Source organism: Sturnus vulgaris, chromosome 3, assembly GCF_052056855.1.
Source record: "Sturnus vulgaris isolate bStuVul1 chromosome 3, bStuVul1.hap1, whole genome shotgun sequence".
In the NCBI taxonomy this organism is placed as follows: Eukaryota; Metazoa; Chordata; class Aves; order Passeriformes; family Sturnidae; genus Sturnus; species Sturnus vulgaris.
The window spans coordinates 52,696,437-52,724,309 of record NC_142245.1 but is presented as its reverse complement, the minus strand read 5'-3'; positions in this window follow the sequence as shown (position 1 = coordinate 52,724,309).

Sequence of the window (27,873 nt, the reverse complement as noted above, 5' to 3'; positions counted from 1 at the left end):
CCCCAAGGGATGTAGTAGGAAGACAGCCTTAATCTAACTAGCAAAATCTGCAAGCTGCAGGAGACCAATGGCAGCTTGAAGAACCATCCTACACCTTCGTTGTCAATGTGCAATGTGAACAATGCCTCCAGAAGCCTGTCCCTGTATGCAGCAGACACAGTCTTAGCCACACTGGCTTCATGTGTGTTAATTGTTCTGCAGCAATCATTTGACCAGATGATGCTGCTTGCCATCTTCTGTGCATTCTAGGTTGCCAGTGTCCTACACATGGTTAGGTGGGGATTTCTAATGCTTACACATCTGAGATGAAGCTGGGAGGTGAACCATTCCTCAGAGACCTTCCTGCTCCAAGACACTGTTCTGTCCACCACATTTGTTCCTGGTGAGGTCCTCAGACCAGCCAGTTGTCCTTCCAGACACTTTAAGCAGAGTTCCCTTAAAATACAAAGTAGTCACAGAAAATTTATCTTCAGAGTCTCCCTGCAAGACTATGGGGAAATGTTAATCCACTACAGACATATGCCCCAGAATTTTAAAAGCCCTTTTTGGGGTTGCAGGAGTTGACTACCACCATGGGCAACTCACCTTCTGAGCAGCTTAGGAAGGAAGATTCATTATCACAGTAAATCTCTGATAATGCCTGATGGCCAGAACTTGGGGTGAGGTTTGTCCCAATGCTCTGTTGAGCAAAGCTAATTACTAGGCAGGCTCTGTAGACCCTTAGAAATTTCTCCATCTGAAGACCCAATTAGAGAAGCAGAATTTGTAAACCACGTAAGATATTTAATGGTGGGAGGCATCTGAAGTCAAGGTTGGAGTTAATATTGACAGCACAGAGATATTCCAGTCACCATTACATAAAGCTGTATGGCTTTGATCCCATGAAAAAAGTCAGTTCTTGTAACACTGAATTAGAGAGCAATTAGTTTTACGCACACAAAAAAATCCTTGGGAAGAGATATTACTGTTTATAGAGTTAGTTAAAAAAAAAGAATTTATGCATTCACATATGAAATGTTTAAAATTTCTGCTGAAAATGGAAACAAGCAGGATAGTTTTGACCTGTACTGTAGAGTGGTGTAGTGGAATTTGATCCCTGTAATCTAAATATACCCTGCAAGTAGCCATTCCTGTGGGAGGGCTGCGTGCAACAGCAGCAACGATAAACAGGATGATGCACAACGCACAATTTCTTGCTTCTTTAAAAACATGTTGTTCTTTTCATAATGAAACTTGAAGTCTGTGTGTCTCTAATTCTCTCTTTTAATAATTCCAGTGCCTTCCATTTCCCAAAAATAATCTTTCACATACTGCTCTCCTCATTTCTCCTGCCACACACAAAGCATTATGCAGCAGTCTGGCTCAGAGCTGTGCTGCAGTGCTCAGCCAGCCAATGCACATACTGGCCACTTAGATGCCCCTTCTCAGAATGGATAGTGGACTGAATCCTATCAGATTCTCTCCAGAACATTCATTATGGTTTCTACCTAGCCATTTCATGCCATCTATCCAGGATGATATTTTTTATCCTTCTGCTACCAATATTTCCTAGCTGATGAATGAGTTTCACACCTACTGGGCATGAAAGGTGTGGGCTGTTGGGAGGAAGCTAAAGGGAAAGTGACAGACGGAGCAGACAACATGATTTGATAAGCTAATTTACTCAGGAAGCTGGGCTAAATATGTAAGTCAGTACAAGATCATGTTTCTTCCTCCTAATGAAGATCCTTTTCTAAGGACATAGGCACTCAAAGAAAGCAGACTTCTTTATTACATTTTAAAGACATTCTTCAGAAGCTGATGTGGGTGTACACCTCTACCACCAAAGGAAACCATACCGGTCACTGAGTCTGAGTGGCTGGGTTTGACTGCAGCCACACTGCACACAGAGTGGCCCTGTGTCTTTCTTGGTTTGGATAAATACCAACTTCTGCTTACCTCAGATTTCAGCAGAAATGGCTAGTGTTACACAGCCTGTCTGGGGAGTCAACTGCGGCCCTTTGGGCAAAAATTCTGCATGAAATACCACAGACAATTTCTACTCCCACTAAAATTAGGATTCCTAGTGGACAGGTCAAGGTCTCTTTTCCGTGTAGCCCATAAGACAAAGCTACTAAGTGATGACAAATGTGGCAATTCTGTGATGGAAATCTCTGAGAAGTAGGGACCTTCAGGGTTTTGCGCAGCACGTAGGAACAAAGAATTCACAAAGCTCCACTGGGAAGACTTTCACCTAATCTCACATCACCACCTCCACACACATGGACACACACAGAGAACACCTTCTCTCAAAATTCAGACTCCTGAAGTTACAAGGAATATTTCAAAGCTCTTCAGCAGAATAAGCCCTCAGGAAACAGAGCTCTGTTTTGTGAGCTTCTTTCCTTTAACTCTGTCAAGCTCCTCTTAACAGCTGGTGTCCTACAACCCATACTTTGCCTGACCCATCCCCACAGGCAGATCAGACGTGCTAATTTTCCTGAGTCTCTTGCTTGCAGTAAACCTCTCCCGGACATTTGATCAAATCACAATACCGTAATATATAACTACTGTAGCTACAAATTTATAATGGAGTTAAATTGATTCTCCATTTCCACCAGCGTCTCCAATGGTTCTTGATGTCATAAATAAACTTCTGTTTAAAATTGTGGTGTTTTTAGAAGGAAGTACTGCAATGAAAGATTAAAAGTTCTGATCTTTGCCCTTGTTTCTTATTTCCTCTTCTTCCAAAACTTTGTGAAGAAACACTGATGACAAGGAAAATATTTATTCCTCTTGTGGGGGGAGAGGAGGGAACCATGCAGGAGGAAGACAGGACCGTAAGTAATGGAAAGAGCTTTGTAAGGCAAACCTGTAGGCTAGACATGAATGTATGCTGCAGAAATTTATCAATGATGTTTGTTTGACAAATGTTTTCTGTGACAAGTATCACATTTTATGAGCAGCCTAAAAAAGTTGATTGAATACCAGACTAATTGATTTAGTAAACACATTATTTGATGAAAGATGACAATTTATTGATTAATGGTTGGCCTTTGTTAATCAGATGTCAAAGTCCTCAGTGAAGAAAAACTCTCCTGAAGCCAAATCCTGAAATTTTTAATTTGAACAAGAGATTGCTCCACACCAGAGTACACAGCTGTTCACTGCAGTCAAGATGGTGCTATTCACCTAGTAAGAAATGCACAGAAGATGAATCTATGTACTTGAGATTCTGATTTCTTTTTTGGTCTGAAGAATTCATTTCAATGGGTGTTATTAATAAACAGCATTTTTCTCCCAAATATCTCCAACATTTTCTCTCCCCCTCCAATTGCAGATATTTGTACAAAACATTGTTATTAAACTGCATGAAGGCACCAATCTTGAGACTCTTGAGAGTCACCATCATCAAACACTTGGTCTCGACTGGCACACAGGAGAAGCTTACACCAGGAAAAAGACTCAGAAGATCAGCAGAGCCACCCAGAACTATTACAGCTCTAGCTAGAGTTATCATCAAAGCAATTTATTATTTTATATATGCCTTTAATCAACAGCATATTACATATATCCCTGAAATAGACCAGGCTTTTCATGTTCCTGGTGTTACTACTGACCTTTGCAGACAATCCCATACTAGTTCTAACCAGTGTTCCATGATGGTCATGTAGACTTTGCAGCATGAAACACAAATTTCCTTCTGCTACTGATCTTCACTCGACATGGAAAGGAAAAGGGTATGAAGGTATGAGTCTAGGAATGTGGGAACTGGACAGGATGCTGGGAACTGAAATGCCAATGTAATATTTCATAAACCTAAAGAGTAGAAGATATTTTATATTTTTTTTTGCTTGTATTTTTCCAGTGCATTACCCCATCACTCTACTGCCCTCTCTACCCTTATTTTATTTTAATGAGCAATGCTAATTTTGGACAGCTCTAAAGAAAATGTGCTGTATGAAAGCAGGTGTTGTTATCATGTGAAAATATAACCAAATTAGAAATTATTGCAATAGCTGCCACTGCCTAATGCTCAGAAGAAATCTTGCTTTGATGTCTAGACCAGAAATAATGTAATGTTTTACTGACTACTTCTATCTAAACAGAATCATATGCTCTGAATGTATTTGCATATAGATTTGAACCCTTCTTCACTGAAATTACTGCAGAGAAACAAGACTTATACTCTTTGATTGCATAGGTACTCTAGCACTTCAGATTGCTTGCTTCTGTCAGGACTGCACTTCTCCTGTGCATGAATGACTCAGTTTAGCTTTCCTGTATGCTGCTACTATGTAGTGATATACCATTGCCAGAGAGGCATGCAAGGAGAATAGGCATTCAGATTTTCACTTGAGTTATTTCTCACGTGTGACTGCTTTCTTCCTTGTCTAAACTATATAACCATTGCAGGAGGCCAGATGAAGAAGCCAGAGTTAGAAGAGGACTACTGATGCTAATTGCCCTTGAGAAGAGAGTTTTACCTAAAACAACTCCTGCTTTAAAACACACCATCAGAAACATCTAATTAAATATAAATCAGAGAATAAGAGCAAAAGAAGTGCCCAGTTGGAGATATTTAAGAGATATCATGACTTAATGGAATCTGGAAGTAGGTCCCTCTGCTTGAACAGTGTGCCCAAACCGACTGGAATGAATATATGGACTATGTTAAAAGCAAGGCCAAGTGAGATTTTAGCTCTTAGGCTAGAATACCCTCTTTTCTCACATTTTCTGTCCATTCCTCATTCTTTTCTTCTTTCTATGATTCTGTCTTTAAGCTCTCCACCATATGACATTTGCAAGAAGAAAACAGAGCAGACCTGGCAGAGTCTCTCTGTGCTGCTGCACAGAGAATGTCAGGTAGAAGAGATCAGCTACCTGAGACAAGGTGAGATAATCACCAGGAATTGCTAGAAATGTCTGGTTCTCATTTATCTTAGGCATTCTGCTCAGTGGGGCACCTAACTCACATACCTGCACTGTGATTGATATAATTGTACATTTTAAAAAATTGTATACTAATAAAACCCCAAACATTGATATAAGTAAGTTGTAAGTCAAATTCACTGTAGGTGGTTCTGTAGTAAAATGAATATGTAAGTAAAACAGACTGGATATAGGTATAGACATAGATAGAATTTTTTAATAAATAACAGATATCACTTTCATGCTCAACTTCACTCACTTGTGAAGGCATCTAATACACCAATGGAAACTACCAGAACTTTTCTGATAGCTAAAAATGTCCAAAATACACCCTACATTATTTGGGACTTCTATGAAAAATGCTGCACCATTCCAGCCATGGACTGAATTTCACTGTGTATGTATTTGTGTCATATTTTCTTATTGAGTTTGAATTAATCCTTCACCAGAAAAAATATATGACATACTTTGACACCGAAAGCAGAGTGGATGAAAGGAAGAGAAAAAAAAGAGTATCAGGAAAAAAGACCAAGTTTAAACATTGATTTTCATAGTCTGTGATTGTGACCAAAATTTTTACTGGGAATGAAGGCATGCTATTGATATGATCCCTCATGACACTACAAAAGAAATCTTGCAGTAGGACAATTCAGGTAAAGAAGCTAACTTTAGCACTCTTCAAGAAGTAGTAAAGCAGTGGAAACAGAATCTCTATATAAGCATTAAAACTTTTCTAGATCTCAAAAGGATTCAATGGGGAAAAAGGAAAAGTAAAATAGGTAGTACACAAAAGTGAGAACATTATAAACTTTGAATATCATCAAATAAAAAATATCAATTTTTAAATGCTAAATATGGGCTAAAATACTCATGAGAAAGTATTGGCATTGCCAACATTTTTCCATTTCAATAAATTCTTGTGTAATTCTTGTGATTCTAATCATAAAGGAGAGATTAAAAACATTATGTGGGTTGTCTTGTTTACCAATACTTTGAAAATCAAAATACTGTAACTAGTACATCTTACATTAGAATGCTAATTAAAAATATCATAAGCATGGGTTGCCAAGAAAATCTTGAAAGAAAAATTGAGCTCTTTTCCTTGGGAACAACTTTGAAAATTTTAAAGGTTTTGCTGAATTGTTTATTTGTTCTGTTAATAACATCACAATTATGGAGCAAAAAAAGTATTAAGAATGAATGATTCACTGGACTCATTCTGTTGTAGTGAACCATCACATTCACAGCATTTTTTGCTGTGTAGTATAGTATAGAAGGCTGCAATCCGAGAGTTTTGAAATAAGTACATGGATACTATTAAAGGTATGTTTGAATGGACACATTATTTTATTACCTTGTATTGGGGCATTACCACACACTGGAATCTGGTCACTGCTCAAGAAGCCTCAGTGCAGTCAACAGAATTTTTATACTTCTGAACATACATCCCAGTGCCCAGATGATGTAGCACACAGCAGGAAATGTGCCGTGCTCACCTCAGGTTGGTCACTGCAATTCTGCAGTAATGGTCTGTCTGATCATAACATCTGCTCAATACAAGTTCGGCCAGTAAATGGAGATTCTGAGCTTCTGCCTTGGTGCAATGCCCATTAACTCGGCCCCAGATAAAAATCTACATCCTCTCCCACGTGCAGAATGAGAACACCTAACTTCTCACAGTCTCAGTGTTGTTGTCTCAGTTTGTTGCACTATATAATCAAGGAGCAAGTGGCTCCTGATTATTTGCCCTCTCACACTGGCAAGCCTTCCCTAGTCTGTCTGCTCTTTGCAAGTTTGTGCTCACTGATGCTGGACTAGCCCTACACAAAACGTGGTTTCCAGAGCACTGTGTGCTTTGGGTGACATTTTCAGAAGTACAAGAGGAGCTTTTGTGTTGGGCTGTGTACATATCGGGAGGTCAACACCAAATGCAGCAAAGCTGTATTGACTCCCTGAATAGATAAGCCCCAGCCTCATTATCAAATAAAGAGATCTTGGCTCTGAAGTGCCTAAGTCACTTTTGAAAAAATGAGATTCTTTTGTAAAATGTAACTTGTTTGACCACTAGGCTCCTGAGAGAAGTCATCTGCCTCATATACACAGAAACTTTGACAGACTCAGTAACACACAGAAAGTGCATTCAGCCAGCTGTCTCCTTCCTTCTGTATTTAAAATGCAGCTTCCTACAGGAGAAGGAAAAGATCAGGAATCTGTATCTCAAGTCATTTACCCTCAGTCACAGAAATACAAGGCGATATTTTGAGAAGCAGCATGAAAAAAATCCATCACAAAAGATAAAAGACTATGGTTTCAAAACCCGCCTGTCCCCTCAGAGAGAGGGGCTTTGTGCTGGAAGCTGTCTGTTGTTGAGGAGAAAGCACACACCACGTATGTGTAAACATATCCCACATAGTCTGTGACGCACTGGTTCCCTTCTAAACATAGAGCGTGTTATCAGCACTGCTGTGGTATTGGCAGCTGAGAGCCTGCCCTGCACCGTGTTTATCTAATGCTCCACAAGACACACAGCGCCCGAGCACAATAGACACTGAGATGTGTAAGTGTGCTCTGGGCTGCTACAAGTCCTTTTTTCTCTTTTCCAAACGGGGAAAGGAGGGGGTGAGGGCATTACACAAGACAGATCACACGGCTGTCCAGCAGCCACTGAACCATAGCATAAAGGCCTTGTTTGGATAAATAATGACTCCTTTACTTTATTCTTAGAACTGGAAGTCTCTAGAACGAAAACATAATGTCCCACAACTGCTCCTGGCATCTGTTTTTCAGGGAGAGGATTGGGCCATTTATAAGGGGATCCATTTTCACAAAGGTTTGCACTGTTGCAGAGTGAATTCATCTCTTCCCATCAATAGATCCCATCCACTTACAAAGGGCAACAAGGCAATGAACTGAGAGTTTCAATACAGTGTTTTGGAAATTAACCAGGCAATCAAATCACGTGCCTTCCTCAAGTCTCTTCTGATCATCCTACAAAGTGTCCCAGGAAGAGTATGTTAAGCAAAGCAAAATCTAGCATAATGTGAACTGTTTGGATGTGAAGGTATTTCTTTCCCCATTGTTTTTGGAAGGGGGAAGGGAGGTGTTATTACTAGTTTACTGGTTTTAACTTTATAATCAAGAAGTCTTTCAGAATTGAGCTTCATGGTTTGCTGAGTTCTGGAAAATAGAATAATGAAGCAGACATACTTCCATGTACATGCAAAGGTTTAAGATTTCATTATAGACTGAGTATCTGGAGGTGTTCAGTGAAGACTTCATCACTCCTAAGATAACCACAGCAGCCTGAAAAGAGATATTTTCCCCCATCTCAGGAAGTAAACACAAGAAAGAAAGACTGGAGTAAATAATGATGGTTTACTCCTGAATCCTATGTAATTTTCTGCTGAGAAACTGCTTTGCGGAACACCTGCTCTGTAAATAGTTTATTCGTCAATTTATTCCTTTTTCCCCAATTGTGACTTACTAGAAAATGGCTCCTGAACTCTCTTAAATTTATTACATATTTGACATTTATTCTAGTTCAAAAACCATGTTAGTCTGTGGTTAGTTCATAACCTGATCATGCCAGGTTTTACTATTCATTTCAGAGAGCATGCAAGTGTTGATACATCCCGGAGGCACCTAACTTCTCAACCAAGTGAAGAAGCTCACTTCAGTGTTTGACAAATTCACTCCATTGGCAAGGAGGCAGCGGATCCTGCTCAAACACACATGCAACAGACGTGGGAGTGGGGAAGAGGGAGCAAGAGGGCACGGAGAGGCAGGGAGAGCTTCCATGTGAGGTAACAGCCAAGTAACCACTTGCTGTCTGGAGGATTCTTTTGGACAGCAGAGAAAAAGCCCAGGAAGCATGACTAAAAGCCTGGTTATGTGGGAATATGTCCAAATGAAGAGATAAGGATCAGGTAGGATGACCTATTTTGAGTGTCTGGCTTTCTTTGCACTTCTGGGAAATTTATTACTGCAGAAGGTATGGAGGCAAAGAGTAGCTTAATGGACAAGTTAACACTGATGGACATGATATTCCATGGAGACCTCTGGCTAGGAAGGAGAGTGAGCAAATCTTTAAACTGACTGCCCAAGTGCTTCTAAAATTTTGGCTTGTTTTTCATCTTTATAATGCCGTAAATTTTAAAATGAACTTTAAAGGGTAACCACTAGACATTACCTGATCTACCTGCTTCACAGACAATTTAACTAAGACTCAGTAAAGCAAGGGGGTTTTACTCCTGTTGTGAGAGGAAAGATTGGCAGGAGCATAACAAAGTGAAGGTCACTTAGGAATTCTATTTCAAGTATTTTAGAAATAAAACCACATAGTGACACCAAGCCATTTAGGAAGCTGTAATTATCTACTCTGTTTTGGAGAATTTTGTGACAAACCAGCCAGTGTTGCAAGTGGTGGCCTCAGATAAGAAAAGAAGTCTGTAAAATTCAAGCTTCAGCAGAAACCCAAAGATGAGTCACAACCAGGGTTAAAACTGAAACAAAAGCCTACGTTACATTAAGATTCTTCATTAAGATAAACAACCAAGACACACACACACACAGTCACAGCTACTATTGCCTCCTACTAGGAACAGTTCAGTCTTTTCCTGATGATTTTATATACCCACCCTCTGGGGATACAGCTGACTGCTAGCAATTACCCTTGATACACCAGCAGGTATTTCCTGAGGGGAAATGACTATCCTAATAGCTAGTGGCTGGTAAACCTCCACTGACTGAGGCAGTTTTAACTCCTGACAAACTGGGTCCTGTCCATTCACCTTGTCACAAGTACTTTAATACTTTCTTTGAAGAGAACTCAATGCTCCTGGAAAAAAATTAATTTTTTAAATTTGCATCCATAATGTTTTATGGGTGCAAAACTTTGCATCTCTCATTTCCATTTGCTTCTGGTTACCAAGTGGTAGAGCAAACATAAGGGTGTGAAGGTCTTTGAGGATGAAGCATTACAACTGGTGAGGGAGACTTTCCACAAGAGTGAGAGCAAGTAACAGAATCCACAATCCTTCCCAGGGGTGCATTTTCAATGGCAGGTGGGACAGTGTCTTTGCCTCCCCCCACCCTGAGGTGCACGTAGCTGCCCCACTGCCAGCTTTGCCATGCTCCTGTGGCACAGCCTGCTCTGCACACACTGCACACCTGCCTCAGGAGCCTGCTGTGCCCAGGGACAGCAGGCAAGGTAAGGCTGGCCATGCTGTGTAGCCGTTCTCCTTCGACTTGGCAGCAAGGGACTGATCCCATATGAATTAGGGTTCCCAGTGAAACCCAAGGTTAGCCTCTCACGCAGGAATTTAAATTACAAGATTGGTGCTCAGTGAGATAATTATCCACAATCTCAAATTTTAATCAATGGTGACAACAATATTTTAATAAAGGAAGAAGGGAAAACCAAGTAAAACAACTGACTAATATGCACTAAACCATGAATATGACCATCCTACAGCCAGCTTTGCAAAGCTGCAGCAGCCAGTTTCTTCCTCTTTCCTGTAGTAATATTTCCTTCCCGTTTTGAGACTTTCAAGTTTTCCCACATAATAAGATCAGTTCAAGCTACTTCTACTCTTCTGTCTTCCTCTTTCCCACTGGCTCTCTGGTAGTTGTGTCAGTTAACTGCTGAAGTTTCTGGCTTTTCTCCTCTAAAAAAAAATACATCTAGCACTAAGAGATCTATCAATCTTCTTGCCTAAGCAAGACTCTGAAACAGGTTTTCATATTTCACAAATTAGCGGGAGCCACTTTAATAGTATATTCACCTCTACCTTTCACATACTAACAGAAGCCATTGCCTCATTCTAGTATCCGTACTCTCCCTAAGAATATTGAACAATAACTGGCTAATAGACACTTTCTGACATTATTCCCAAAACAAACTATTTTCCAACGCATAACATGCCTTTCCTTTTCTCAGAAGTGGCTCTCCAGCAGAAAAAATTACATATATAAGCCTAAAGCAGCCACCTCTCACACCAACATTTTGGATCCTATCTGTTCTCCTTGGCAGACACCAACAGGAAGCCCCTCTAGTGGGGGCATATTCCAGTTTTTCCAAATTGTCTGTGAAACAGTCAGATGTAAAACATCACTCATCTTAGTAGGGTATTGATAAATCCCGTCGAGTTCAATAAGACTTCTGCTTCTCAAGTGCTTTGGCAGTTCTGGAAACTCCACTGCTAAACCTCTCAGGGTGAACATGGATCTAAAAAGAGGCTGCTCATCAGCTCAATCCCTGCTTTGCCATGTCTGGATCAGCTTTGGAATTTGTAAAAATTAGATTCAACTCATTAGGATTCTAGAAAAAAACAAAATAATTTTTTTTTCCATCTAGTCCTGTCTTGATAAGATGAACAAACCCATGTCTCCTACTTAAATATTTTCCTTCACTATAATATACATACACACATACATGAGTGCATATATATATAATGCACACGTACATGCATATATAGTAGGAGTATATATAGAAAGCATGAATAAAACAAACCAAATTCAAATATTTTGAAAATTGAAATCCACCTAGATACAGTATGCTAACCTAAGGCATTATATATATGGCTTATGGCACCCATTATTAGTTAGTAATAGTAGAATAAATTATTTAACAATGACTAAGTATATTTTGTAGGATTTTGTTGGATTTTGCTTTTTCTTTAGATCCAATATAGTCTGCTGCTAGCTGGATTTGTTTACTTTAAAATGTTTCTGAATGCTTTGATAGAGACAAGTGTTCTAATATTATTGCCAAATTTTTGCCAGATTGAAAATGTGCATGGCTTATTTTTCTTCTAAGACTGCACAAGAACACTATGCTTCAGGTCTCAGTTTGCAAATCCTGCAAGTTCTCACTTATAACTTGTTTAGAAAATTGTAGTTCCTACATGGCCAAAGCACAGATCATGACCTTACTGTGCAAAATTTCACTAGTTTGCACAACTTCCTCAGTATGTGGCTCTGAATAAATTTGTACTGTATCACTGCCTCCAACACAGTTTAGAATTGCAGCTCTAATAAAGACATAGGCACATACCAGAGTTTCCAAATATTTGCTCAAAAGGGAGCCAGAGAAGCAAAGTCTACAGCTAGGAAGTGCAATGCATTTTACAATTATTCATCCTTATTTGGGAAAAGACTACCAGCTACTAAAAAAGAGCAGTCTTCAGCAGACTGCATGACTTGAATCCACTATAAGGTTTCTACATGACTCAAACTGTCCATATTTGTATTTGTGTGTCAGAAGCACAGTTCAGCTCTCAGAATCTCACAAGCCAGATCACAGAGGTGACCCAAGGGAGTGCATGACAGGAAAGGAAACCAAAGAAAGTGACTGACACCAATAGGCAAAGCTGTGGCAACTTTTTATTTGCTTTAAGTAGAAGAATATAGATACAGAAAAGCATTTGACTTTGGAGAGAGTAGGATGAAAACCAGAGTATGCTTTGTACTTTCTCAGATCAGCAACCCACACTGGTCACTCCCTTTGGGCCATTTCTTGCTGAAAAGGAGATTCCTGTGACTAGGCAGGTTTTTGAGGAGACCAATTTCTATTTCCAAGTTTATCTCCACACTCCTTGATTTGGCTTGACAGCAGTGTAGATCTTTCCTGGCCACCCAGGAAGAACTTTGCTTTATGATTCCAGGCAATCAGATTTTTGCTCCTTTCTTGCAGCATCGACACAGTATTGCATTGGCAAGCACTGAGCCAGTCCAACATTTTTTTTAAAGTTCCATGCAAAGGTTGTGGGTAAGGGAGTGTACTGTTAAGCGCATCAAGCTTAACAGATTGATTTAACATGAATATTTATAGGATATTTAGAATATACTTAGCTTAATGTCTGGAAGTAGACCCCAGATGTTTTTTTCTGAAAACATCAGCAAAGATTTTTTCGTTGGTCTCAAGAGTAATCTGAAGAGAGGAAAAGAAAAACCAACACCAAGGAAAAAACACCAACCAAGAACTAAGGCAATCTCTGCCATAATTAGAGTCTTCCCAATCTTAACTCCAGATTGGATTGATGTTGCCCTCCCCTAAGACTTGCACTGAAGGAAACCTTTTTGGACTGTTGTAGGGGCTCTAACCACTTTTGATAAAACTTTAGACTTCAGAAAAATTATTCCTCATAGAATTCAATTGTTAGTACACACAAGGCATGTGTTAGCCTTTTACATGAAGCTAAGCAGAAATATGGGGATACTTTTACAAAGGGGAGGAATTGCACCCTCGGGAAAAAGCAGCTGATATCTGACCATAGTGATTTAAACATCATTCTGGTGTTTTGGGCAACCATCTATCCATACACAACTAACATATACTATAATGTATATGAAACAAGACAATGAGAGAGAGAAGGTAATACTTAATGAAAATTAAAACATATGATGAAGATTGATCTCTGAAGAGAGAAGGAAGGTATTTTGAATAATCTGTGTTTGTGTACACAGAAAACAAAATAATTAAAAACACAATTGCTGCCAGCAGAAAGAGTAAATACCAAAAGATGTGCAACAAACAGGCTTGGTCAGAAGAGTGGCTAATGTCCACGTGCAGTTGGCATTCAGCAGTGAGTGCAAGTGATACATCTATTATAATGGGCAGACAATCAAATTGTAGTGGGGGAGAGGATATAAAGAGGAAAAAGACGAAAAATTGTTTGCTCTTGTTGTAAACCATGACATTAGGCAAATAATGGAAAGGGAGGATAATTTCTTAAGAGACAGAGCAAAGACTGAGAGAAAACTTAGTAACATGAATTAAAAGTTTAAAAAGACACAAATGTAAAATGAAGTCTGCACAGTTATTCCTTGAAGAGAAAGGGATTACCATCACCAGAATTCCACAGCTACTTTCAACTTTATCCATCTCTGTGAGGTTAGAGTTTTTAAGCTGCAATGCATTTCTTAATGACTGGATCATATTCTAAAGTTCAGAATTACACATAGCACAGGAAATATTTATTTCTCCAACAGTCTAAGGTTCACTGCCTCTTAGTGAGGACTTTTTATGTCAAATGACACCTTTCAAATCTCCTTCTTAATGAAATGCAAAAACAGCAAGAGGGAAACAAAAAAGAATGGAATTTTTCTCTGACTTTTTCAGAAACAGCCCATCTTTTATGTTCAAGTTTTAAATTATAACATAAAAATCATACTGGGACAGAAACTACACCAGAAGAATTCCAGATAAGACTCATTTCAGAAAGATATTAATTTCTTTTAATAGTGGTGAGGCAATAATAACAAGAACTACAATTGGAATTAGTTATTAGTCACTACTTTGCCGGAAATAATAAGGATTTGAATTCCCTAAATACAGGTAGAGGTAGTATCTACTTCTGGACATGGCAAAAGATAATAATTTCCCAATACACATGGGACAAGAAACACCAGTAGAGAAGCCATGTTGAATTTAACCTTGATTTGAACAGAGCCTGGCTCTGATATGGTAGATTGCTAAGTCAAAAGCTCTGCTACCACCTGCCCCCCAGGGTAGAAAATCTCATTTGTTTCTGCACAAGCATAAGTCAGAACAAGGATCCCCAACCAGTTAGAGGCTTTAGGCTGCTCTGAGTAGTGGTTCCAGACTAATTTCTTCCCTCCCACTCCCTCCTCCACCCCCCACCTCAAGGATGTTCATGTGATGAGGTAACTTCATCCTTCACTTGTTTTCTGCATTGCAGAGAAAATATTCATTTCTCAGACAGAAAAAAGTTCTCACCCTCCTTTATTTTACTTCTATTTTTTCTTTTCTTTCTCTCTTTTTTTCCCCCTCTTTTTCATACTCTTTGTTGCTGTTGTGGCCTTTTGCTAACTGACCTTAAACTTCTGATTCCCATGATCAACTACATGACCAAAAATGCAAGGAATATCAAAATATTTTCCACAACAAAATGAAACAACCAAAAAAAAAAAAAAAGAAATGACAATAGGGACTCAATGGGAAAGGACAAAGCTGTTGGCCCAAATTGAAGAAAATGGTCCATAGTTCAGACACTTGTAGCCAGGCTTTGTCCCTTCCAGACAGTCATCCTAGGTACAATTCCCCAAGAATTTCAAGAGCCCATTCCACAGTACTCAGTTCTACAAAGTCCGAGGATCCAGGGTCCAGAATGCACTGAAGAATGAATGCATGGCATAATTAGAGGAGGAAAATGTGTTACTCTTCCTCTGTACCAGAATGAAAGAGGTGCTTCATTACAGAGAAAAGATTTACAAAGTATAACAGCACAAAGCTACATCCAACAACTTCATTTCTCCTTATAAGCAGTAGTTGAATGATTTTCTAAACATTTTTCAAATCATCACATTCCTTTTTCAATCATTACCTTCTATTACTATCATTATCTTCGGCTTCATTCTTTTCCCATTCATTTTAAAATGATCTTTCACTCTTTCTTTTTTTTTTTATTAATATATAATCAACCTTCCAGCAAGAACTATCAGTGATTTTCATCCTTTAGCCAGTTGAAGCTCTGAGAACACCATTCAAATATTTCACTTTCTCAGAACTGAAAGGTTGAGAACTCAATGATATTGTGATAGACAAATCATTTAAAATGAAAATAATAGTGCACCCAGAGCTTTTTGTTATGCCTAAATGAATCAGAACCAAGCTTTCACTGTTGAAACTGTGCAGGGAGTAATTCTTTCTTTATACATGTTCACATTACCTCTTAACATGCTTAGTGACACAAGACAAATGCTCCATAGGAACATCTAGAGTCAAGGACTATATCTTTCCAAGAAAAAGGGCTAAAATATGGCAGAATTCTCATAAAATACTTTGGAATTTTTCTCAGGATATTTATAGCTTTCCATATGAACAGCCAATATTTGGATGTATTTCAGCTGTAAACCCAAACCTTTGATTAGATAATTCAGTATATCAAATTGGTTTAAGTCCACCCATGACCAAACCAGAATTCTCCTTATTCTACTGAATTTGTAGATCTTGTCCATCATTAAAGACGACACATTAACATGATGCTTCATAAAGCATATCAGAAATTGTACATCTGCCATGTCAGAGCAGAGAGAATCACAATGCAATGTTATCACAGCTACACCTGATAAGAAAGATACACATAAAAGATGGGGGTTTTAAAAAAAATTAGAGACCTCTGGGATAAAAGTAGTGATACAACTAATGCATTAAATCAAACATAACATTTTATCTTTTTTATTAAAGGATATTTGAATTAAGTAAATTTGTGTACTAAGAAAAGAAATCTCTCACAGGGCCAACTGCTGTTTTTTGAAATTTACATAATTGATACACAATATAAAAGGAAAAGTGCAAGTGCAATTTGGCATGCAGGAAGTATACCTGCTGAAAGTTGTACTGTATCATAATATATTAATATAATAAAACATCCAGAACATTATGAATAAATAACATTCAGATGGTTATATTAGGTGTCCAGATCCACCATGTTTCCTGTTCACTCTGCTAAGCCCATGTGTGCTCTGACTGCTGAAATTGCAAGTGTCTTGAAAAACAATTGAAACTCGTGCTGCTATTTCAGTGGCAAGGGTGAATTTTAGAACAAGGAAATTCATAGAGTTGGAAAGAACCACTGTTGAAATAATTAATAAGAATCTGAACAATTCAGAGTCTCAGCATAAGCATGATGATATAGGAATGTGGTTAATTTTTTTTCCTGGAGAGGTCATCTCATTTAATTAGGTCTTGCAGTCCTTGGACAGCTCTTTTAGATGTGAAAAGGAGCACTCTGTGTTGGTATTTTCTACAGTTTAGAAAATTTATTACAATGCACCTGGGCCAAACTGAAAACAAGAGCAATTGCATTTTAAAACTAGCCAAGAAGCCAAAGGAATAGTTTCCCCAGTTATGTACTTGAGTGCACAGAGCTAGATGGGAGAGCGTGTGCCTTCATATGAGTATCTGTCACTGACACAATTCAATCAAGGAAGCAGTAAACTGGTCCCATGTGTTTTCTCTGTTAATTGCTTTCTTCTATTGTTCGGATTCCAGAGGACACTGGGAGTCCCCAGTAAAGACATGGAATGTCAGAAGGCTTACCAAAACACTTTTTTAAAGCGCTCCTTTCAGCAACTTGTTAAATTCCTCACCTTCATCCTTCATTCCACAGGGAGCAGGCTCTGAGGAAGTGGATGGCACCAACAAACCGGCTGCTTTGAAATGACAGACCATTTAACCTAAAAAACTTGAAAGACATAATCTTTTCTTCTACTGACCTTGCGGTTCACCCACATAAGCCTACCACCATTGTATCTGCAGTTACAGATTTTGGCTGTCACTTCCTCCTATATTTTTAACAGATGGGTTCATTCGTTAGTATGCTTTTTTTTTTTTCATGCCTGCTTTTAATTTTCCTCTTTCCCCATCCTCAAAGCAGCAACTTTATTTGTAATGTTTCCTCTCTGAGAGACACGTCACCCTGCACAGCCTCCAAGGAGGCTGAGACCTCACCCTACCACCATGAGGAACGAGTCAGCTGCTCTGCACCAGGGAAGAGCTTTCTGTGAAATATGGAAAATCCTTCCTAGGGGACAGTGACAAGAACAACCCATTGTTTTGGCTTTACGTGCACAAAAGTGTCGGGGGGTTTTTTTAACATTTAAATGTCTTTCCAAATGATTGACAAATTAAATGCACCTCACTGAATAGGAGGTCCACCCTGACATTCAAAGTACAGGATTTTACTTGCAGGTAGAGAAAAGCAAATATTTAGGGTAATAAAATCTTCATTAACGAAGTACTTTCAGGAGAGTCACCAAGTAAAACTTGGGCAGCTATTAGCAATCTGACAAGACGCTGTTTATTTAGGTCAGGTCTTCAGAGTGTCTGTTAGCTCTGTAATGATTTGTTAATATCTGTAATTTTCCTTAAGGCTAAACAAATGAGGAAGCCATCTTGTTTTCCACATCATTGGACCTAGCATGCTCCAGCAGATTGCCATGGCAACCAGAGCAAGTGTGCCCGGTGTGAAGGGAACGGTCTAGGCCTCATTTCCTAAAAGCATCTTCCTACTGAGGTTGACTCACCAATTAAAAGACTTTTCTGTCCTCCAGGGTTTCAGGGATGTAAATAGAGACGTGAAGCGTGGCTGATCAGCTGCTTTACCTGAGCTAGCTACTCTTACCAATTGCCTAAGTATCGAAAAAATATCCAGCAAATAGGGAAAGTATTTCTGAAAATTCATCCAGGACTGTATTACTCCTATAAATAAATAAATAAATAAATAAATAAATAAAATTTTTTAAAAAAAAGGCTGCTTTGAAGAGTGCATTGACACAATTCTTGTGATTTTGTGATTACTGAGTAAACAGCTTGAACAAGGGGGTGTTCTCCAAACCTTGGAAGATGCTCATAGTGCATTTTTTACAGCATCAACAATAACATGTTTTGTCATCAGCCCTCTGTCAGTGTGTCTGAGTCACACACATTTGGTATAAGTAAGGATTAATTATAGATCTAATAAAAAAAAAAAAAAAGATGTGAGACTGTGGGATGACTGTTCCAACATAGCTTTTAGGCATCATTCATTTTCTTATGATCTGCTGCTCACAAGTTGCTTTTATTAAATAGAACTAAATTTTATAAAGAATGGAAAGCTTTATAGTACCATCAATTAATGAATTGTCTCATCATGATATCAGTTTGCCTAGCACAAAATTGTGGCTGCAGCTGATTCAAACTAAAACAATTTCTGTAATAATTTTTCCTATTTTGCTATATTAAGACTGATTTAGAAAAGAAGATAGAATAAACTGAGAAATATTATAGGACTGCAAATATTAGCAATAAAATTACATTTTGTTCAATGTGAAATAATTGATTTAGTAGGTAGTCATTGTCATAATATAGACCAAGTACTGAAAGAAACAGTAACACTACACATTGGACTCAGTATAAGATCTGTCTTAACACATTTACACTTGATCATGTAAATGTCTCTTATTGGAAAACATCCATCACAAAACTCCAAAAGCCTTCAAACCTTTTAAAGATGTGGCTACAACAGCCATCAGAGACAGAACACTAATAAAAAACATCTCTGTATAGTGCTATCCTGTTTGGATAAACACTGAACACATAGTAGTTTTCAGTCACAAGTTTCTAAACAGCAGTAAATGCAAAAGCACCCTTGTATTATTGTGTTCCCACTGAGTAAAGAAAAACCCAGCATTATGCTTATTTAGTACATGCAGGGCATGCCCTGTGTGTGATTAGCATAAGACATAGGGTGAGGGAGACTTAGCATACAGACCTACCTTTTGTACTGTACTCCAAACGAAGGACACACAGGAGAAAGGTAGATCTGTCTACAGCACCAAGCCCACATCTATCCATTTCCAGATGCATGTAAGTCCCTGCTCAATTTTTTCCAAACATATCTGCTACTGATTTCCTTTAGAATCTCAGGTGGTTTTGAGGTCCTATTTGAATACCTGCTTTACTGACTTGCTTCCACATCACAGTGAGTATACTCAGAACCTCAATCCAGAAAAATAGCTGCTTCTAAACTGACAACATTAACACCCACTCTATTACTCTCCCTACACCATCACTCAAAATATAATTCTGCCTACTCCATTGAATAAATGAGATTCCCTGTTATTGAATCTAACTAGTTAAATATATTCTGTTTAAGAGGTATCTTGCAGATAAAGTCATTCTGCTTGCCTTGGACAATCAACAACAAATTGTGGCTATGGTTTTAGCTCACTAACTAATCAGCATTTCCTCTAACAGTTTCCTGAACACAGTGCTGTCCAATTTGACAGAGCTCATTAGTTTTCAAATCTTGAGGAAAGCAAAGTGTTGCTATAAAAAAAAATTCTTGAAAAGACAAAATAAAAATTCAATTTGTATGTATATCTGCATGCTGGAACTTCTAAGAAGACGTCTTGCCTTAAAGAAAAATGCCACATTTTAAGAATCACTTTCAAATACTGTATTTCAGAATGGATAGAAACAATATAGGAAATATATAGCACCATATAAAAATGATCAATTCTGACTTGTAATATTGAGCTCAGTTGTGGTTGACTCACTCTCAAGAAAGATAAAGCAGAGATTGATGAATTTCAGAGTAGAGATAGAGGTAAAGTGGGATTTATATTGGATGAGAGATTAACCCAGACAGAACAAGAGTAACAGGAGACTTGATGGAGGTATACAAAATTGCTACTAGTATAGTAATAAGCTGATCAATCTCTCCTTTTATTAAACTTGCCCCAACATATAACAACATAGGATTGCAAATTAAAAGGCAATACATTCCAATTAGAAAGAGAAGTATTTACTTATGAGAGACATAGCACTGCACAAGATCATTAAGTGAAATACTGTGGATAGAGTTGGAAAAGAAGGCTAATGTTACAACCATTAATATCTTTTGTAGACATGAAAGTCATCATAAATTAATATTAAACCTTATGTCGTGAGCTATATAGAAAATGCAATTTTTCCTTACATAGTTCTACTTTTCTACTGCCTTGGTTCTCTGACAAGGATTTTACCTCCCTCTGTAGCATCTACTGTCAGCTACTGCCAGCTTATTCTTTATAGATTTTAATTTTGTTTCACTGCCTACTGGTTGTAATTATCTCAGATGCATGAAAATAACATTTTATCAACTGCTTTTTATCCTTTTCCATTTGGCAAACACTGGTTTCTTGTGTGTGTTTTGAGCCAAACTGAAATCAACACATCTGTTTCAGTTTAATATCTACAGTTTCTATAACAAGACCTATGCAGTAATGTGCTGTCTTTACAGTGGTGTTTCCTAACCAGTGAAATCAGGCCAGAACACCTATGGCACTTTAGAATTTTCCTGATTACAGGAAATCAAGGCCTTGATAATATATCTCTGCTAAAAGATACCTTAGTCATGCCAAACAACCTTTTTGTTTCTGCCAGCATTATCAATTGCTCAGGAAATGGTGTACTTAGTTAATTATTGCTTTGGAATCAGCAGATGGAGTACAAATAATTTCAGTTCAAGAGTTGCAAAAGTAATGGGAATTGTTTTCTTTTACAAATTCCCAGTGATAAAGTATGCAACTTAAAAAAAAGGATGAGTACTACTTTTGGCATCCTGTGATATCATGAATAGTTGCCACTGAAACCAAGAATCCTTCAAGTGACATCCATTTGCAAACCTGCCTGAGGACACGTGGGTTCAATTTGCTTTGAAGAGATGCAGCAAAGCACAAAATTTCAGTCTGTTTTCAAATAATCAGCCCGTAGTGATAAGAGTATTTAGATCCAAATACAAATTGTCATCGGTTTTTAGGCGTTTCATCACTGGCTTGAAGTTAATCTAATACCACAATAAATAAACACAAAGCAAAACTAAAGATTTTAAAAAAAGATTTAGACTCGTGTCAGCTTTGCTCAGATTATAGTATCCTTATGTCAGAACCACAAGGGCATCCACAAGTTTTGTCCTGGTGAAGCCTACCACTGTCACCAGCCTGATCCTGTTCAGACCTTGTGGGACAGTGCCTAAGTGATGAGCACCTTGCCTCTGTGAAAGTCACTTTTGACTCCTGACTTGTCCTCCCCCTTGAAGGGAACCAGTTCTTGCTGCTCCCTGAAACAGATACGACTTTCTAGAAGTTTAAACATGGAGTTTATTACAGCAGTGATTTTCACTTGAGTGAAAATTTCTCTAGCCTCCTGTTCTGTGTATTTACTTTGAGCCCAAACACCCACCTGACATCTTCCACTGTGGTTTTTCTCTGTGCACCAGTTTGTGCTATTCTGAGTAGTGGTACCCACCAACACAAAGCATTTATGACAGTGGTCAGTTGAAAAATAGTCCCCCAGTAAATCTCCAAAGTCAATCCAAAAGTACAGATGTTTTCTACAACCAACCCAAAATTACTCTTTCTGAAAACCCTCTTCAATTGGTTTCTGAGACTGTGACAGGCAGCACAGACAAAAAGTGAGAACCCCTTAACTTTAAATAGGTTCTTTGCTAAAACTCTATATTCGCCCTTCCATGCAGCTCCAGAGGATTTTAAATTGTTTGGCTGTGAAACTATTAACTGAATAAAAATATAACTTCTACTCTTTCTGCTGAACCAGTCTTGCTCTTAAGAACAAAACTTCAAAACACATTGGTTGGAAAGAAAATACAGAAAAGAAAGGCTTTCTTCTATAGCTTAGTAATAGGAGATTTCAATCAAACAGTTCTGGCTTTTGGATTACTTTTCAATAATAGTTTATGATGTCTATCAAGTAACCGTTTAATGCAAAATATACCAAAGTATTTTAAAGTAAGAACAGTTTCATCCTTGTGTCTCTTACAACTCAGATAAAAAAACTCTTCTAATTATTAATAAACAGTTAATTTGTTTAGTGGTTTAGCTCTTATTGGATTTCTTTGTCAGAGAAGTGTTAATCTCTCACTGTGGTTACACCACAAAGATGGTACAGCTATAACTTAAGGAGTTCATAGCAGCGGTAAGGTATCTACATTGACTTCATTATAATTATACCCTCTGGGCCTGCTCAAGGCAAAAGTCTACCTCACTATAACTAAAGGTCTTTAAATTTAACAGGCTCAGATAAAACTCTCCATTTCCCACATAAGTGATCAAGAATAATTCTGATTTTAGTTGTGGAATGAGTAAAGAGAAAACTTCAGACCACTACCTTTCTAAATTCCTGGAGCTGGATTGCTAAACTTAGTAGTAACTCAGTGGTCATTCTTCACTCAGATGTCACATGCTATGTTCAGTCTGCATAACTTCAGCTATACCTTTTCCAGTCCTATATTAGGATTTTCAAGTTCAAAGAATTCTGAGTCAATAGGATGTTGCCTCCTATTTCACCACAACACTTTGGAACACTTACCCTTTCATATTCAATATGAAGATGGCATTTTTCCATAATCCACTTCCAAAGTAATGGATTTCCAGAGTTAATGCTATGAACTACAAAAAATTTTGGAGCTATATAATACTGTCTCTGTACAGTACAGAAACCTACATTTCCCCCTTTTACCATGTTTCTCATTCTCTACCGAAGCAGCAAGTACTGTTCCCGTGTTTTAGAATTGTGAAAGGTAAAATTGGGCAATAAATCCTCACATGCTGATATCTTATGTTTTAGCAGAGGAACAATTTATATTGAATAATAAGCAAAACAATTTTCAGTTGGATGACTGACAAAAGAAATCATTGTTCATTCTTGCACAATGAACCATGAAAACCAAGTCGAGGTAAGAATGAAAATAGAGTTGGTAATTTCATGCTGCAGGCAAAGCACTGGGGACTTGGAAACTATCTGAGCTCATTGTCACTAGATTTCATTGAAACTCAAGAGGTTGCTCTCATGGGGAGTTTATCTGTACATTTTTTCTTGATTTGAGTCCACACAGTTTCAACTTTACCCTTTTCAGTCTCACTGGGAGCTTCAGATCCAAATGATTTCAAAACCTCAGAGCAAACTTCACTTGAAATCATTCTTCTCATGGAACTCACCTAGAATTAAGAGGTTTTTTTCCACCCAAAATCATGGAGAAAATCTTCTAGAAAACTGATCTTAAAAGGTACAATATGTTCAAAATGAGGCATGTCTCAACAATCATATATTGATCTAGTTTTACTTTTATAGAAGATAAATGTGGGAATTGGGCAGCTACCAAGATGTCTTTTGTATTTCATATAGTTAGTACTTCTGACAAAGCAACTGTCATTTGAAACAGGATATGATTCAGATGCTCGTTCCACTTGCATGATGCCACGGAAGTCCTAGAGGTTGCTCAAGGGAAATATGAAATTGTGATCAATTCTGTTTGAGGTTCTACATAAATCATTGATACTTAAGATCTTAGATACAGCTAGTCAAATAATGGCAAGGGAAAAGTGTCAATTTGCTAATCAGGAATACTTGTAAAAGTACAGTACTTTTTGGATCTACTAAAAAGGACAGCAAGAACAAAATGCAAGTCATCCTTATTCCATTATTGTGTATAAACACATGGTGACAGATAGTTTGAATGCTGTCTGCCCTGTTGGGCCCCCTGTCCAAATACAAGAACTGGAACATTTCAAGGAAGAGAAATATGGGAGGTCAAATATGTGAAATAGTTTTTGTACACAAAACAGATAATCAGACTAAGGTTTTTCAGCTTGAAAAAAAACGATGCCCAAGGAGAGATGTGACAGAAGTCTATAAAATCAATAGCATAAAAAGGTCAATAGGAACTGATTATATTTTGTTTTTCCCTCAATGCAAGAACTCTTGCTAGTATGAAACAAGCCATATAAACAACACAAACAATTCCATGAAATTCCAGTTCAACTACTTACATTAATATTCCACAGTACCACTATTTGTCTTCAAAAGTACACAATTGTCTGAAAATCTATCCAGTGAGTTCAGCTACACAAATGTTGTCAGATCCTTTCTGAACCTCAGGACAACCTGAATTAGGTGAATGCCATTAACTGAGAACTGAAGCTGAACCCCATTCCAAATTAACTGTACACATTTCCCACTTTCATGATGTTTCTGTAGTATGGAAATGTAAACCATTTTCCAGACCTCCTTAAAACAGGGTTTTTTCCAGCATTTCTTTTGGCAGACTTCATACCTACTATGACCTTCTGGTGAAACTGGTTACTAAATTAAAAACAAGTATTTTAGGAAGTTTTTTGTGGCCATTTAGGATCTGAAATTGGCTCTTTGAAAATCTACCCTTGTTCCCTGCTGCTCATCAGTGGAATGCTGTCCTGCTAATACTGTTTGATGACAATTAATATGCATCCCTTTATATTTGACCAAAGACTCTGGAGTCTACTCTGTTACCAATAACATGAAAAATATTATGCTGACAACCTTTGCAGTGAAGCTTGTTAGTCAAGCTACAGCATCATTAAAAGCACATAGCATAGATACAACTGGAGGTGATATAACTGCAATAGATATTTCTGTTTAGAATTAGGGAACATCAAATTATAAGCTATGGTGGTATGTTGAAAATTAATGAAGTTAAATATTCTTCTCTGAAAGTACAGTTAAATCACTTATTGACACAGGACATCATGGGCGCAAAATGGTTTCCCAAAAGTACTTAGTAGAGTAATAAAGGGACAAGACATCGATACCTGTTAAGAACAGAGAAAATTTCCATGATTAGGAACATACATGAACTGCAGATTGCTAGAAATTCACTAACTATTACTTTAACTATGATTTCATTAACTATAGTATTGTCCATCACTTATCCAAAATTGTTATCCATTTTTGGCCACCTTCAGATAGTATCTTAGGTGGTTCTTTGTTTCAACCCACTGTGGCTATTCTTATGCTCTGCCTTGATACCTTCAGCATTAAATTGGGTTGTCATATGCAGACATATCCTCAGCTTCCATCTTTTCTCATCAGTAATTTGTTGACAGAAAGACAAGGGGGTAGCTACTTGTTTATTGAAAACTATAATAGGTTGTGTCCCACAATGTCCCATTATTATTTCCAAATTAGAGCACTTCCAGAAGACAATTGGAATTCAGTGCTTTGCAATAACTCTGAAATCTCTTTGCACACTTGGTCAGGCAGTGGATTCGTTACAGACAACTAATCCTCCCGAGTAGCTTGGCTTGCCTATCTAAGCTTGTGTGATGCTGTGGTTTGTCTTGGCCAATATGCTAACAAGAATATTATTAATAATTCCTATTGCTATTACTATTGTCTGAAGTTTGTGTGGTCTTCTGGCCTCCATGAATATGCTCTGTCATCTGCTCTTTTATTCATCCCATGACACTTTTAAAATGGTCTGGCTCCCTGCCTGTAATCTTGCAATATTTACTGTATTAGCCAAGTAGCTTCATTTTGTTTCATCATCTCTCTGATGGCCCATGACGCAGTACAGGGACAGCAGTTACCTATTTCTATTTCCATGGTTTAAGGGAATGCTACTGCAACATCACTATTTTACCTGGACACAAGGAATCACTGGGATCACATCCTACTGCAAGCCCATGCCAAGCTGAACAGCAGAGGTTTGTGTAATCAAGGTTTAGAAGTTTTGAACAATATGATGAAAATAACTTGCAGGTTTGGATTACATTTACAATACTATGTGAAATATGCATACACTAGAAATGTTGCTGAGATACAAAGAGGAAAATGGAGAGCAGAGGTGGGCAAGCAAACCAACAATATTAACACAAAGAAATATCACTCCAAGCAAGTTCAGAAATTCTTGTAAAAATCGTAACATCCTGCTTCCATGACAAACTTAAAGGCTAGACTCCATACTGGTTTTAACAAACAATCTTCTCTGGTATCTGCCTTTCATTAATTCCTGTCAGGTAGAAGATTAGTGGAATGACTTGTTTCAGCACTTTATATTCATCTCCTAAGAATCAGCTGCTATATCTTATTCTATGCAGTTTGTCAAAATGTGATGATTCATTACACTAGGTCTATATGTCAATATCTGTATTTGAATAAAACAGAGATAAAGTTTCAGGGCAGTACAGCTGGCTTACTATTATACATATTTATTATTTGCGTTAGTCTGGCTCATAATATTTATGGACAAAAATAGGTGCAAGTTATTGTGAAAATACAGAATAAAATTAAGATCCAGCCAAGAACAGTCTCAGGTTTTACTGGAATTACTGGAACTGGGATTTAGCCAAAAATTCAAAGTTTACCATGGCCCATAAATGGATATTTAGGATGGGAGGGAAGAAGGACTACAAAAAGCACTTTGAAGGGAAACTGTGGAGTATTTTGAGAGGTTAGGTTGCAAATACTATCTTGCAACTGGAGAGGACAGGAGAGAGTCATTGTTCTTAAACTGTAAAGCATGTCATTGCTACAAAAATGCTAAGATCTTAATTAGAAAAAAAAAATCTGTGTTTTTCATTCCACTCATTTTGTATTTCAGCTTGGAGAACTTTCCTGTCACCAATAAAAGCCTGGCCAAACCACTTTACCATGTCACTGTTAGTAACTTCTGTGGAGAAAGGCCATTTATGTCCTCTGTGGCCATGAGTTAACAATGATCCACCACCTGATGCAATCAGCCTGCTCTCCACACATGGCAAACCAAGCTTGAACTGTGAAATTGCATCCTATAAAATTGTAGATGTCCCTGCAGAATAACACTTCATTGAAAGTTTGCAGGCATTTTTTGCTGACTTGGAGCATGTTTGTATATTTTCCCCTCTAGAACAGTTTTCATACAGTTTTTTTTTTTTCCCTCAAAGCCCACGTTAGAAAATATAAGTGGTAATTATGTAAAACATGTGAGGCTAGTGCTGAATTACTCTTTTTGGTAACTTTCTGTAGAAAGGCACTGTAGGAGAGATCCAATTGTATCTCGAAAATAAAACAGAGCACCTCTCTCCAAAATCAGTTTCACTAAAGACATCCCACAAATTAAATTTCATTAATTTCTCTTAGTACTTCCATTTGCTAGAAAGGATTAAGCCATAAAAGATGAATAAGTAAATCTAATCGGTCCTTGTGGCTAAAAGGGAAAGGTCCAACCACTTCACAGAACCACACAATTGTGGAATGGGTCAGGATGCAAGGTACCACTGGAGGTCCTCTGGTACATCCTCCGTGCTCATGATGCCTTTAGTTTTAAGTTTTCCTATTCTCCTTGGATGTGCTTTTCTGATGTGCTAGGGTGATGAAGACAAAGCAGTCCTATTCCAGTTAAGAACTCAAGGACAGTTTCTCCAAACTTCAGGCCCTAAGCACAAACAATGTGGAAACGTGGAGGGTGGGTTCATGCTAATGAACCAGAACCTATAAAAGTGTAAGATTTTGTGACCAACCCCTCTTTTCCTTCCATCTTGGAGCCATCCAGGCAGGAGTCACAACTGTGGCACTCAAACTGCTAGGGTGTGGCTTTTGTGGGCCTCTCAATAAATACCCATTTATTCCCCTTAACTCTGTGTGTAGCCTCTGTTCCAGCT